The 12,604-nt window shown below is 38.7% G+C and overlaps 1 long non-coding RNA gene across 1 annotated transcript; it reads left to right on the top strand.

Moving 5' to 3' along the window:
* Positions 1–490: 490 nt before the first annotated feature.
* On the top strand, positions 491–12,070 carry LOC140500420 (uncharacterized). The gene is made up of 4 exons (XR_011965730.1): positions 491–597; positions 6,918–7,076; positions 9,530–9,671; positions 11,352–12,070. It is a non-coding gene; the product is annotated as an uncharacterized lncRNA (long non-coding RNA).
* Positions 12,071–12,604: the final 534 nt, after the last annotated feature.

The raw sequence follows: 12,604 nt of genomic DNA, 5'->3' as shown, positions 1-12,604 counted from the left end.
CCACCAGAGATACAAAATAAAAAAAAAAAATACTAAACACAGTCCCTGGTCTGAAGGAGCTCACAGTTAAAGGGAGAAAAAATATGAAAGCAACAATGTACAAACCAGTCATGAAGAGTCATAGACAGTCAAAGATCATCAATAAGGGGAAGAGGGCTCAAGAAAAACTTTTGATAGAAGATGGAATTTTAAATGATACTTTAAGGAAGCTGGGGAAAATTGGGAGGTGAAGAGGAAGATAGAGAGTGTTCCAGGCATAAGTAGAAACCAATAATAATTTTTTTTAAGAAAGCATAGATTCTAGAAATATTTCGGGTCTTTTGTAAGGAAAAGGAAGAAGGTCAGTGACACTGTATCACAAATTATATATGTGAGGATCAAATGAGATAATATATAGAAAATGTGTAGTGAAATGCTTGGCAAATGTTATATACTTAATAAATGCTTATGCCTTTCCTTTTCCCTCTGTAATCATATCAGAGACATACAACAAGCAATTTATTAATACGATCATAGACAAGCACTAGAGTGTGGAAGAGGAGAAAGGGACCTGGGTTTAAAACCTGGCTCTGACATTTATTAACTGTGTGACTCTAGGTAAGTCACTGAAATCCTCTGTTTATCAAGTTTTTGACCTTTAGGAGTTAATGTGTTTTTTAAATTAATTTATTAGTTTATTTTTAGTTGTCACCATTCACTTCCATAAGATTTTGAGTTCCAAATTTTCTCTTCTCTTCTCTCCCCCCTCCCCAAGATGTCATTCAGTCTGATAGAGACTCTGCATATGTATATTTATATTAAACATATTTTCACATTAGTTGTGTTGTAAAGAAGATTTAGGACAAATGGGAGGAACCACAAGAAAGAAGAAATGAGAGAGAGAGAGACAGAGACAGAGAGAGACTGAGACTTTACTTTGATCTGCATTCAGACTCCATAACTCTTTTTCTGGATGTGGATAGTCTTTTTCCATTCTGAGCCTTTTGGAGTTTGCTTAGAAATTTGCATTGCTGAGAAGAGCTAAATCTATCAATATTAGTCATTGCACAATGTTTCTGTTACTGTATACAATGTTCCCTTGGTTCTGCTCACTTCACTCAGCATCAGTTTATGTTAGTCATTCCAGGGTTTTCTGTAGTCCACCTGCTCCTCATTTCTTTTTTATTTGTTTATTTTTTCTTTATTTTTTAAAATTTTTTTATTACTTTATTTATTTAACTTTTAACATTCATTTTCACAAAATTTTGGATTCCAAATTTTCTCCCCATTTGTCCCCTCCCCCCACCCCAAAACACTGAGCATTCTAATTGCCCCTATCACCAATCTGCCCCCTCTTCTATCATCCCTCCATTTCCTTGTCCCTATCTTCTCTTTTGTCCTGTAGGGCCAGATAACTTTCTATACCCCATTGCTTGTATTTCTTATTTCCCAGTAGCAAGAACAGTACTCAACAGTTGTTCCTAAAACTTTGAGTTCCAACTTCTCTTCATCCCTCCCTCCCCACCCCTTCTCTGTGGGAAGGCAAGCAATTCAATATAGGCCATATCTGTGTAGTTTTGCAAATCACTTCCATAATAGTCTTGTTGTGTAAGACTAACTATATTTCCCTCCATCCCATCCTGCCCCACATTGCTTCTATTCTCTCTTTTGACCCTGTCCCTCCCCAAGTGTTGACTTCAAATTGCTCCCTCCTCCCATTGCCCTCCCTTCCATCATCCCCCCCATCCTGTTTATCCCCTTTTCCCCCACTTTCCTGTATTGTAAGATAGGTTTTCATACCAAAATGAGTGTGCATTTTATTCCTTCCTTTAGTGGAATGTGATGAGAGTAAACTTCATGTTTTTCTCTCACCTCCCCTCTTTTTCCCTCCACTAAAAAGTCTTTTGCTTGCTTCTTTTATGAGAGATAATTTGCCCCATTCCATTTCTCCCTTTCTATTCCAAATATATTTCTCTCTCACTGCTTAATTTCATTTTTTAAGATATGATCCCATCCTATTCAATTCACTCTGAGGTCTTTGTCTCTGTGTGTGCGTGTGCACACGTGTGTGTGAAGTCCCACCAACTATCCAGATACTGAAAAGTTTCAAGAGTTACAAATATTGTCTTTCCATGTAGGAATGTAAGCAGTTCAACTTTAGTAAGTCCCTTAAGACTTCTCTTTGCTGTTTACCTTTTCATGCATCTCTTCATTCTTGTGTTTGAAAGTCAAATTTTCTTTTCAGCTCTGGTCTTTTCATCAAGAATGCTTGAAAGTCCTCTATTTCATTGAAAGACCAATTTTTCCCCTGAAGTATTATACTCAGTCTTGCTGGGTAGGTGATTCTTGGTTTTAGTACTAATTCCTTTGACTTCTGGAATATCATATTTCACACCCTTGTATCCCTTAGTGTAGAAGCTGCTAGACCTTGTGTTATACTGATTGTATTTCCACAATACTTTAATTGATTCTTTCTAGCTGCTTGCAATATTTTCTCCTTGACCAGGGACCTCTGGAATTTGGCCACAGTGTTCCTAGGAGTTTCTCTTTTTGGATCTCTTTCAGGCGGTGATTGGTGGATTCCTTGAATACTTATTTTGCCCTCTGGTTCTAGAATCTCAGGGCAGTTTTCCTTGACCATTTCATGAAAGATAATGTCTAGGCTCTTTTTTTGATCATGGCTTTCAGATAGGCCCATAATTTTTAAATTGTCTCTCCTGGATCTATTTTCCAGGTCAGTTGTTTTTCCATTGAGATATTTCACATAATCTTCCATTTTTTCATTCTTTTGGTTTTGTTTTGTGATTTCTTGGTTTCTCCTAAAGTCATTAGCCTCCATCTGTTCCATTCTAATTTTGAAAGAACTATTTTCTTCAGTGAGCTTTTGAACCTCCTTTTCCATTTGGCTAATTCTGCTTTTTAAAACATTCTTCTCCTCATTGGCTTTTTGAGCCTCTTTTGCCAATTGAGTTAGCCTATTTTTCAAGGTGTTATTTTCTTCAACATTTTTTTGGGTCTCCTTTAGCAAGGTGCTGACCTGCTTTTCATGCTTTTTTTGCATCTCTGTCATTTCTCTTCCCAGTTTTTCCTTCACCTCTCTAACTTGATTTTCAAAATCCTTTTTGAGCTTTTCCATGGCCTGAGCCCACTGAATATTTATTCTGGATGTTTGGGATACAGAATCCTTGACTTCTGTGTCTTTCCCTCATGGTAAGCCTTGTTCTTCCTCCTCTGAAAGGAAAGGAAGAGATATCTGTTCACCAAGAAAGAAACCTTCTATGATCTTATTTTTTCCCCCTTTTCTGAGCATTTTCCCAGCCAGTGACTTGACTTCTGAGTGTCCTCCACCCCCACCTTGCCTCCAGATCTGGCCAGCCAGGGCTTGGGGTCTGAGATTCAAATGCTCCTTCCCAGCCTCAGGGCTCTGGATGGGGATGGGGTTGCTATTCAGTGTGAGATTACGTTCAGCTGCTCAGGTTGGGGCAGGGCCACCATGCAGGGCTCAATTCCCTCAGGAAGTTTATGAAGAGACCTTCAACAATGGATCCAAGCTCCTTCCTGCTTGGGGAGCCCCTGTCTGCTGCTGCCTTTGCTGCTACCTCCCGAGGGGGCCTGAGCCATCGAGAAACCCTGCTCCCCTCCCAGAGGGCCAAAAAGGCTCTCTTACTCACCCGGGGCGCCTGTGGGTGGAGGGATCTGTGCTGGGGCTGGAGATTCTGTCCCTGAAGCCTGCTCGGATCTGCTCTTCTCTGTGCTGTGCGGCCCAGGCAGGGCTGGGCTCTGCTCTGGGTCTGGTGCACTACGGTCCTTTGGTGTCTGTTTTTCAGGGCTCTCTGGAACAGAAATCTCCTCCACTCCATTGTTCTGTGGCTTCCCCTGCTCCAGAATTTGTTTGGAGTTCTTCTTTACAGATATTTTATGGGCTGTGGGTTTGGAGCTAGCACATGTGTGTCTTTCTTCTCCGCCATCTTGGCTCCTCCCCCTGCTCCTCATTTCTTATAACACAATGGTATACCATTACATTCATATACTATAACTTATTCAACTATTCCCCAATTGTTGGGCATCCCCTTAATTTCCAGTTCTTGGCCACAACAAAAAGAGCTGCTATAAATATTTTTGTACATGTGAGTTCTTTTCTCATTTGTATGATCTCTTTGGGATACAGACCTAGAAGTGGTAATACTAGATCAAAGGGTATGCGTTTTGCAGCCCTTTGTCCATAGTTCCAAATTGTTCTCCAGAATGGTGGTTAGATTACTTTACAACTCCACCAAAAATGCACAAGTCTTTCTGATTTCCCCCATTGTCTCCAGCATTTATAATTTTTCTTTTTTGTCATGTTAGCCAATCTGATAAGTGTGATGTAATACCTCAGAGTTGTTTCAATTTTCATTTCTCTAATTATTTCAAGTAGTAGTTTTTTTTTTACTTCATTCTCTAAGATTCTCTAAGTATAACATCGTATCATTTGCAAAGAAGTATAACTTTCTTTTTTGCCTATTTTAAGTTAAGAGTTAATATGCAGTGAAATAATGAAGAGGATTTCTTTAGTGGGATTTCTTTTTACTTACTTTTCATTCATGCACCTGATGAATTCCTTTGATGTTCCAGTTGAAAAATTTAAACTAGGGAGTGAAACCCATAATACATTTCAACCCTCTTTTTTAGAACTCCTGTATGAGGAATAAGACGAAGTTTGACAGGCTGGGGTAACAATTGCGTTTCATCTAGTAAAAGAAGTAATTTCCTGACACTTCTTGTGCAGTTTTATCAAATTTCCATCTGAGCTGTTTCCTACCACCTGAATACTCCCAGGTCAATGGAACCATTTTGTGTTTATCTAAGGGCACTGAATGTCCTCTAGCTGTTCACCTTATTGGTTTCCCTGCATTTGGGGAGCTGAAATGAGTAATCTGTTTATTTTCCTAGATTAGTGAGATGGAAGAACTGAGAATAGTCTTGGTTGTTTGGATACTTTTGACTGACCTTAGACATTTCAGACATCAATCAGTTGTGATTGCTCTCAACTCCTTCCTGTCTATTAAAACTTAAATACATTTTAAGTCCTGAATAATTTCCTTTCCTCTACAATGAAGGAAAAATGAAACATGCTAAGTGATATGCTAAAATTTGGGAATACCAATTGAACAAGAAACAGAAAAAGAAAAGTTCCCTTAAGAATACTACATTCTCACAGCGGGTATCAACCAATACAGGGTAGTCTGGTCATGAAAGGAGTATGATGCATGCACCCAATTGACACATCCCTTATCAAAAGCAATGGCAAATAGATGGTACAGTAAGTGATATGGACATAGAGTCAATAAGACCTGAGTTCAAATCTGGAACTATTTCATTCTAAGAAAGATACTTAATCTCTCTCTATTTTAGTTTTCTCATTTGTAGAGCAGAGATAATAACAGTTATTTCCAGAATCATTTGGATGATAAAATGAGATAATCGCTCTAGAGTTCTTTAGACACTTTGAAGTACTATATGAATGCCAATTTTTTTTTTTTTACATTCCAGTTAATACTATTGATTTGACTATTGTCCTCAGTGCAATAGGTAGGATATTGAGGTGGGGAACAGGAAAAAAACACATATATAATAGGTGGCAGTTTGCAAAATGAACTTGGTGAATAGCTATATGGGAAGATTCAAATTTGAAGCGTACTTCAGGGTACAAAATAGTAGAAAAGATTCTAGCATACTAGAATGTAGATATGGTGGACTAAGTAGGCTAATTGGCACTCAGTTTTCAGTCAAATTGACCTCAAGGGTTGGAGTTCTAATGATCTGTTAAATAATTTGTCTAGGTACTGTGGATAAGTATCTCTGTCTAGTGTGGGATATACTGAGCCAGATGGTAACACCAGGAAATTTGCAAAATGGTCTTATAGATGGCCGTACAGGATGGGAAAGTGCACCAGGAAGTCTTTGCTGGCCATTCTTGTTCATGTGTTTCTTGTCCCCTCCAACAACTGTACTATGATAAAAATAAGATTGTATATGGAATTGGAGGACTTGACTTTGATTTATGACTTTGCCATTTACAAGATAGTTAACACAGGGGAAATCACTTCACTTTTATGAGCCTCAATTTCTTACTCTGCATAATGAGACTGGTAATTCTTGCCTACCTCCTTATTAGGGTGTTGAAAAACTAAAATGAGATAATTTTTGAAAAAATGACAACAATCATTATTTCCAAAGTCCTGTGGTTTAAAAGGTATGGATACTATTTTTTATCCATACAATCTCAACCTCTCTAGATCTTAGTAGATCATCTATATAAATTGCTGTGATCTCTTCAACTTGCCCTACTTTATTGTACCTAACCTCTGTTTATAAGCTGTCCACACTTAGCTTTCCTGGTACTTGGGTGAAAGCCACAAAACCCAGTGGAAAGGCCCATATTTGAAACTTTTCTGGATTCTAAAGCATTATTAAAAAAAGAAATCCATTATTATCACCATGAATTATACTACTAGAGTAGTTTTGGCCCAACTATTCTGAGAAAGGTAAGGCCTAAGAATGATAGTATAGGGCTAGTAGACCTCAGAATATTGATATTAGTGATCAGTGTGTCACTTGCCTGAAGTGAATTGTCTCAAGAATTCTAATGTCATGAGGGAAAGCTCTTACCCTAGCTACAGTTACATTTGTGCAGACATTTAAAGGAAGCATGAGCCTTTGGGATTGCTACTAGTTCAAGATATCTGTTGATCAGTTGTGGTGACCATTGGTGACAGCAACCTCCATAAAGTCATGATATCTATGTATAAACATCAAAGAGAATAACGTCTCATCACCATTTGCTGTCTCTGATATATATCCAGTTGACTGGACTATCTTATACGTTTGGTCTACCCTAAGATAAGTTGATCTGCTGCTGCCAAGGAAAATGACTATTTTATTGACTTCTCTTACAGTTCCTGATATCCTACCCTGCTCCAACCCTATGTGTGAGTCTATGTGATCTAATGACATGAAACATACCACTGGCTCTGGATAGGGTTTTCCTGTCTGTCTCTGGTGGAGTGGAGTTTCCTTGAAAAGCCTTGCTTATATCTCTATGCTGTTGTTACCAGGTAAGCTAGCCTTCTGTATTGTCCAATTAAGTGACCTAAGTAGCACAGGTTGTATATGATGAAGCCTGTATATGAAACAAACAATGGACTTTGAATCAGGACACCTGAGTTTAAGATCTAGCTCCAAAACTTGGAAGCTTCCTGAGTTTTACTTTGCTCACCTGCACAGAGCATAAGGCTAGTTGTACTCCCTTGATCACAGAGTTTTAATGCAGATTGGACAAGCCTGTTTACTTCAGGAGGCCTCAGTTTTTTCATCTATAAAATGAGGGGGTTGAACTAGAAGGCTGATCACCAAGGTTCCTCCTATCCCTAAATCCTGGGATTATATGATCCTAAGAAGCACACGAAATTAATGTTGTCACTGTTGGAAGCATATAAAATTACCACTACCTCTAACATCATAGCATGACTGGCATAACAATGTCAATATATGCTGATGATTTCCTTGTCATTGTTCAGTCGTGTCTGACTCTTCATGATTCCATTTGGGATTTTCTAGGCAAAGATACTAAAGTAATTTGCCATTTCCTTCTCTGGCTCATTTTACAGATGAGGAAACTGAGGCAAGCAAACTGAAGTGACCTGCCTAAGGGTACACACCTAGTAAGTGTCTGAAGCCCAACTCAAGAGGATCAGTCTTCCTGACTTTAGGCCTTGTGCTCTACCCAACATGCTACCTAGCTGCTCCAAACTATGATAGCAGCTGCTTATATATAACACTTTAATGTTTACAAAATATTTCACATAGTTTTTTCATTTGGTTATCACAACTACCATACAAGGTAGGTGCTATTATCTTTGTTTTATGGCTGAGAAAACTGGGTTGGAGAGATGTTAAATAATTTGTTCAGGATCAGGTAGCTGTTAAGCTATTTACGTCTAGGTCTTCTATACTCCAATTGCAGCTCTCTATCCTCTGTATTGTCTAGCTGTCACATATTTTTGTTCTTGTTCAGTGGTGTGCACCTTTTCATGACCTCTTTTAGGGTTTTCTTGACAAAGATACTGCGGAGGCTTACCATTTCCATCTCCAGCTCCTTTTACAGATGAAGAAACTGAAACAAACAGGGTTAAGTGACTTCTCCAGGGTCATATAGCTAATAAGTGTTTAAGTCCAGATTTGAATTCAGGTCTTCCTGACTGCAGGGCTGGTGCTCTATCCATTGCACTTCCCTGTCACATACTAACATATACACACAATACATACATTCATACATACATATGCATATGTACACATATACACATACATTGTGTGCATATTTTCAGTAAGTATAAATGCACATGCACACACGTGTGTAATGATGTGTATCTGCATATATATATATATTCATGTGTGTCTCTACATTTACATATAGATTAGAGAGACAGATGGAGGTGGAGATGGGTGTATATGTGTATGTTTGTATATGTGTGTGTATGTATATACACATATATGTACATAAAACTTTTCTTTTTCATATACGCTTTGACTTTGTGTGCTTTAGGCACATATCTCACTTGTCTGTCCTTTATTATGACTCTGATGCTAACACTTAAATATGATTTATTAATATTGCTGATCATGAGATAATTTACCTGGGATACAAGACATTTTCTGAAGGGTATAGTCTCTGATTCATTTCAAGAAGACTTAGTTAAGTACCTGCTATGTGTCAGGCATTGCACTAGATGCTGGGGATCTAAAGACAAAAAATGAAATTATCCCTTACCTCAAGTAACTTACTATCTCCCATCTGTTGAAGGGAAATTACACATTCACATATATAAGTACAGAATATGTACTCTAAAAGTAAGTAATGGGGAAGATGTGTCTGCTGACAGTTTGGGGGCAAGAGTCAGGAAAGACCTTTTGTTCTAGGTCGTACTTGAAGTGAGTCTTGAATGGAGGCACATTTTCCAAAAGGTGGAGGTGAGGAAGAGGGGGGTGGCATTGCAGCAATGACAGATAATCGTGTCAGCATCACTTTCACCTGGACTGTTCTATGATTTGGTGATTGATTATTCAGTCTTGACTAACTATTTAACTAACTTAACCTAACTTAAATCATAAAGCAGTATCCTTTGACTCTCAAAAACATATACTAGCATCATGAGCTGGAAGGCACCTTGGAGGTCATCTAATCCAATACCTTCATTTTAAGGAAGCAAAATGTGAGACTGAGCATCCTTAAGTGTTTATCCCAAGGACATTGTGTCCTTGGAGTTGTTAAAAACTGAACTAAAACCAAAAGAAAACAAACAAACAAACAAAAAACAACATTCCCTGCCTCCTGGGAAGTTGTGGCATAGTTTAAACTTCCTTCCTTTAAGAAATCTCCATCAACAGTTGCTTTATTCCCTAGGTCCCTGAAAATATAGGATTTTTATGAGGTTACTGTGAATTGTTCTTAGGTTTCTTTCTGACTGTTACTCAGTTGTTTTCTATGTATCTGTCTTGTCTCTCCAACTAGACTATGAGCAACTTGAGGTACAAGACTTATGCTTCTCCATCTCCTCCAAGGCCTACCACAAGTGTGTGTGACCCCTTTTGGGCTCCACAAGAACCCAATCGTGCATAGCAGTTTCTCTATTTTTGGTGCCTTCTCTTCAATTGTGAGTATTCTATTATCACCTACATCTGCCCACAAGGGCACTATGGTTGTAGAGTAACTGAATGAGAAAACTTCAAAAGGAGTTAGGTGAGGTCTATTGGGATTAAAGGTCACAAGGACCTGACTGAGGTCTAGTAGGGCTCAAGGCCACTTGGGGCACCCAAGGGCCACCCATGCCATGAACTAGCACGAAACTAGAAGCTAGGTTGGATTGAATAAGGAAGCACTGTAAAGCTAGTTAAATAAATTAGCAAATACAACGTGGGAAGCACCAAAGATATGAAGTTGATTTCAGTGTTATTTAATCTAATGGTATCAAACATTTGACCTGTAACACTCTCAATGCCTTGAACCAGATTAAACTATAATTGGAAAATAATTAACAGATAAATAAAAATACAATAAAACATTTTAGAATTAAGTCAGTTTTGACCAGTAGCAATCCTTATTAGTGGTCGCCATTTCTATTTAAGTTTGCACGTTGCTATGGCACAATCTAGACTTGCCTGGGACAAGTGGTCATTTAGCCTTTGGTGAGGATCTCAAGTGATGGGAAGTTCGCTATCTCCTAATGCAATGAGAACCTTTTTTGAAAGACTCTAATCACTAGGAAATGTTTCCCAAGAAGGACCCTATATCTGACTCCATCCTTGCTATAAATTCTACTCCTTATTCCTTGACCTGTCCTAAGGCAGATATAGTCCCCAAGGAGTCATTAAGATTCATGAAATAGGCAGTATTACAGTCTAAAGAAAACATGGGAACAACCCAAGCCTCACAGGTGAAAGATGAAGGATTTGATGAAAAAGAGTTTGAATGTTAACAGTTCTTTCCTTTATAATGTGTCATGCTTGTTAAGATGAACATGCCTTTGGGCTTTTAGAGAGGGATGTGCAGAGTGGAATCACTCCCCATTCCCCATTCTTCCATATGAATCACAGTTATGAACAGATAACTCTTGCTCACCTCCATTGCCTCCTGATCAGAAAGCAGTTGTTTTAGGACGGCAGCAAACAGGCAACAAAGAAAGAAAAGAAATGCAAATCTCAGCTGTGATGACAGCTGAAAAGTCAAGGGGAAGGATATGAGATTTGTGGGGAAGGAGAGTACAAGGGCATGGTCTGGTCTTTCCTTATGTGGAAGATACTGGGATATTTTCCCCCTCTCTTACATCTACCCTTCCCTGAGTTAGAATTCTCATGAATGTAGCAGGGGTAGAAAGCATCCTAGAAGATAAAATTTGCTTCAAACTCCACATTTTACAGGGGAGGAAACTTGAGGTTCCAAAAGGATGAGTTACTTGCCTAAAGTCACAAAACAATAATGATGATGACGATGTTAAAGTCACAATTCTTCAGTCTTTTAAAACGTACCAAGTTATTTTTTTTCACAGCAACCCTAAGATCCCTTCATGCCCTAAATATATAATTCTATCATTTTAGGATGAAAATTGCAGAGGGATTCTTATCACCATTTTACAGATGAAGAAATTGAGTTTTACACAACTAGCAAATGGCAGATAGAAGTTCTAAGTGAGGTTTTCTTACATCAGGAACAGTTATTTCATTGTCCTCATATCTCTAGCTAGTTTCCTACCAAATTTCCCTGTGACTGACTTTTCTTGGTACCTTTGTTCCCAAGGAAGCTCAATTTCCTGTCTCTATCTTTTTATCACCTGTAGATTGAATCCCCTGTACCCACTGCTGGACCTCCCTGATGCTGACTACTTGCCTGTCTGGATTGCCAATGACAGGTTGTTTCTTGGACACCACCAATTACCTGACCTATTACCTCGCCCTGATGGACAGGCTCCTTGGAAAACAGACCCATTTTGGACTTTTGACAAATGAGGCAAATGTAGATTCCATCTTTTCCTTCTCGAACTTTGGATTGATTTGGACTCTTGGCAAATGAAACTTCCATCACTCCAACCCTTCCCTCACTGGACTTTGGATTTGATTTGGACTTTTGGCAAATGATACTTATGCTTCTTCTATGATTTCCCTCCACCCCCATTCAACACCATCTCTCCTATTCCAACCCTGACACTCATCCTCTGAAGATTCCTCTCCAGTCTGAGGCCTCCTATCTGCTTTATGTCTCTGAATACCTGTTTTTCATATAGTCGGACTCTGGCTCCCAGGTTCTGACATTTAGGCTTCAATTAACCTTATAGATCTGCTTAGACTACCGGTCACCACCCTATGTGGTCTGTTTCTGCCTAGTCCAAGGTTCTGATGCATGTGATATGATTTATGAGGCAAAATGTCAATCTCATTTTCTGTCATTACACCATTATAGCCTAATTCAATTGGGGCTTAAATGCTTTTCTGTCTCAAAAGCATCAAGGATGCCCCAATGAAAAATTAAAACATCCCAGGGAGGATTTGCATGTAATAATAGTTTGAATTTCTATTATAGCTTATAGATTTTCAAAATGTTTTCCCACAAGTAAAACTACATGATGTGCCCCCTCCTCTGCCCCATCCCTCCAATGTTAATTCACACAATCCTCCAAAAGTCCACCATCCTCTCCTCCCACCCTCCCAAATCCAAATCCATACATTCCTCTAAAAGTTCCTCCCCAATTCCATCCTCCACTTTTCTCACCTCCATAGGTTCAAAAGACTTCTGCACCCTTTCAGATGCTGTTTCCTTTTCAATCCAGAGAGTAAGGTTATCCAGTATTACCATACCTCCACCTCCACCTCCACATGCTTCTTCTCTATTAGTTTTTCCTTTCACACCCCATTTTATATTATAATTGCTCCCTTTTACCTTTCCCTACTCAGTTTTATTTTTTGGCATCACCTCATCATACACATTCAGCCCCAACCTTTCTTTCAAACTACATTAGTAATGATGACAGTTTTTAAGAATACTGATAACATTTTCACATATTTAATAAGTAAACAGTTTGACCTTAATGAGTGC

The sequence above is a fragment of the Notamacropus eugenii genome, chromosome 4 (assembly GCF_028372415.1).
Source record: "Notamacropus eugenii isolate mMacEug1 chromosome 4, mMacEug1.pri_v2, whole genome shotgun sequence".
Classification (NCBI taxonomy): domain Eukaryota; kingdom Metazoa; phylum Chordata; class Mammalia; order Diprotodontia; family Macropodidae; genus Notamacropus; species Notamacropus eugenii.
Note: the sequence above shows the minus strand (reverse complement) of the source record. Positions and strands in the feature narration are given on the sequence as shown.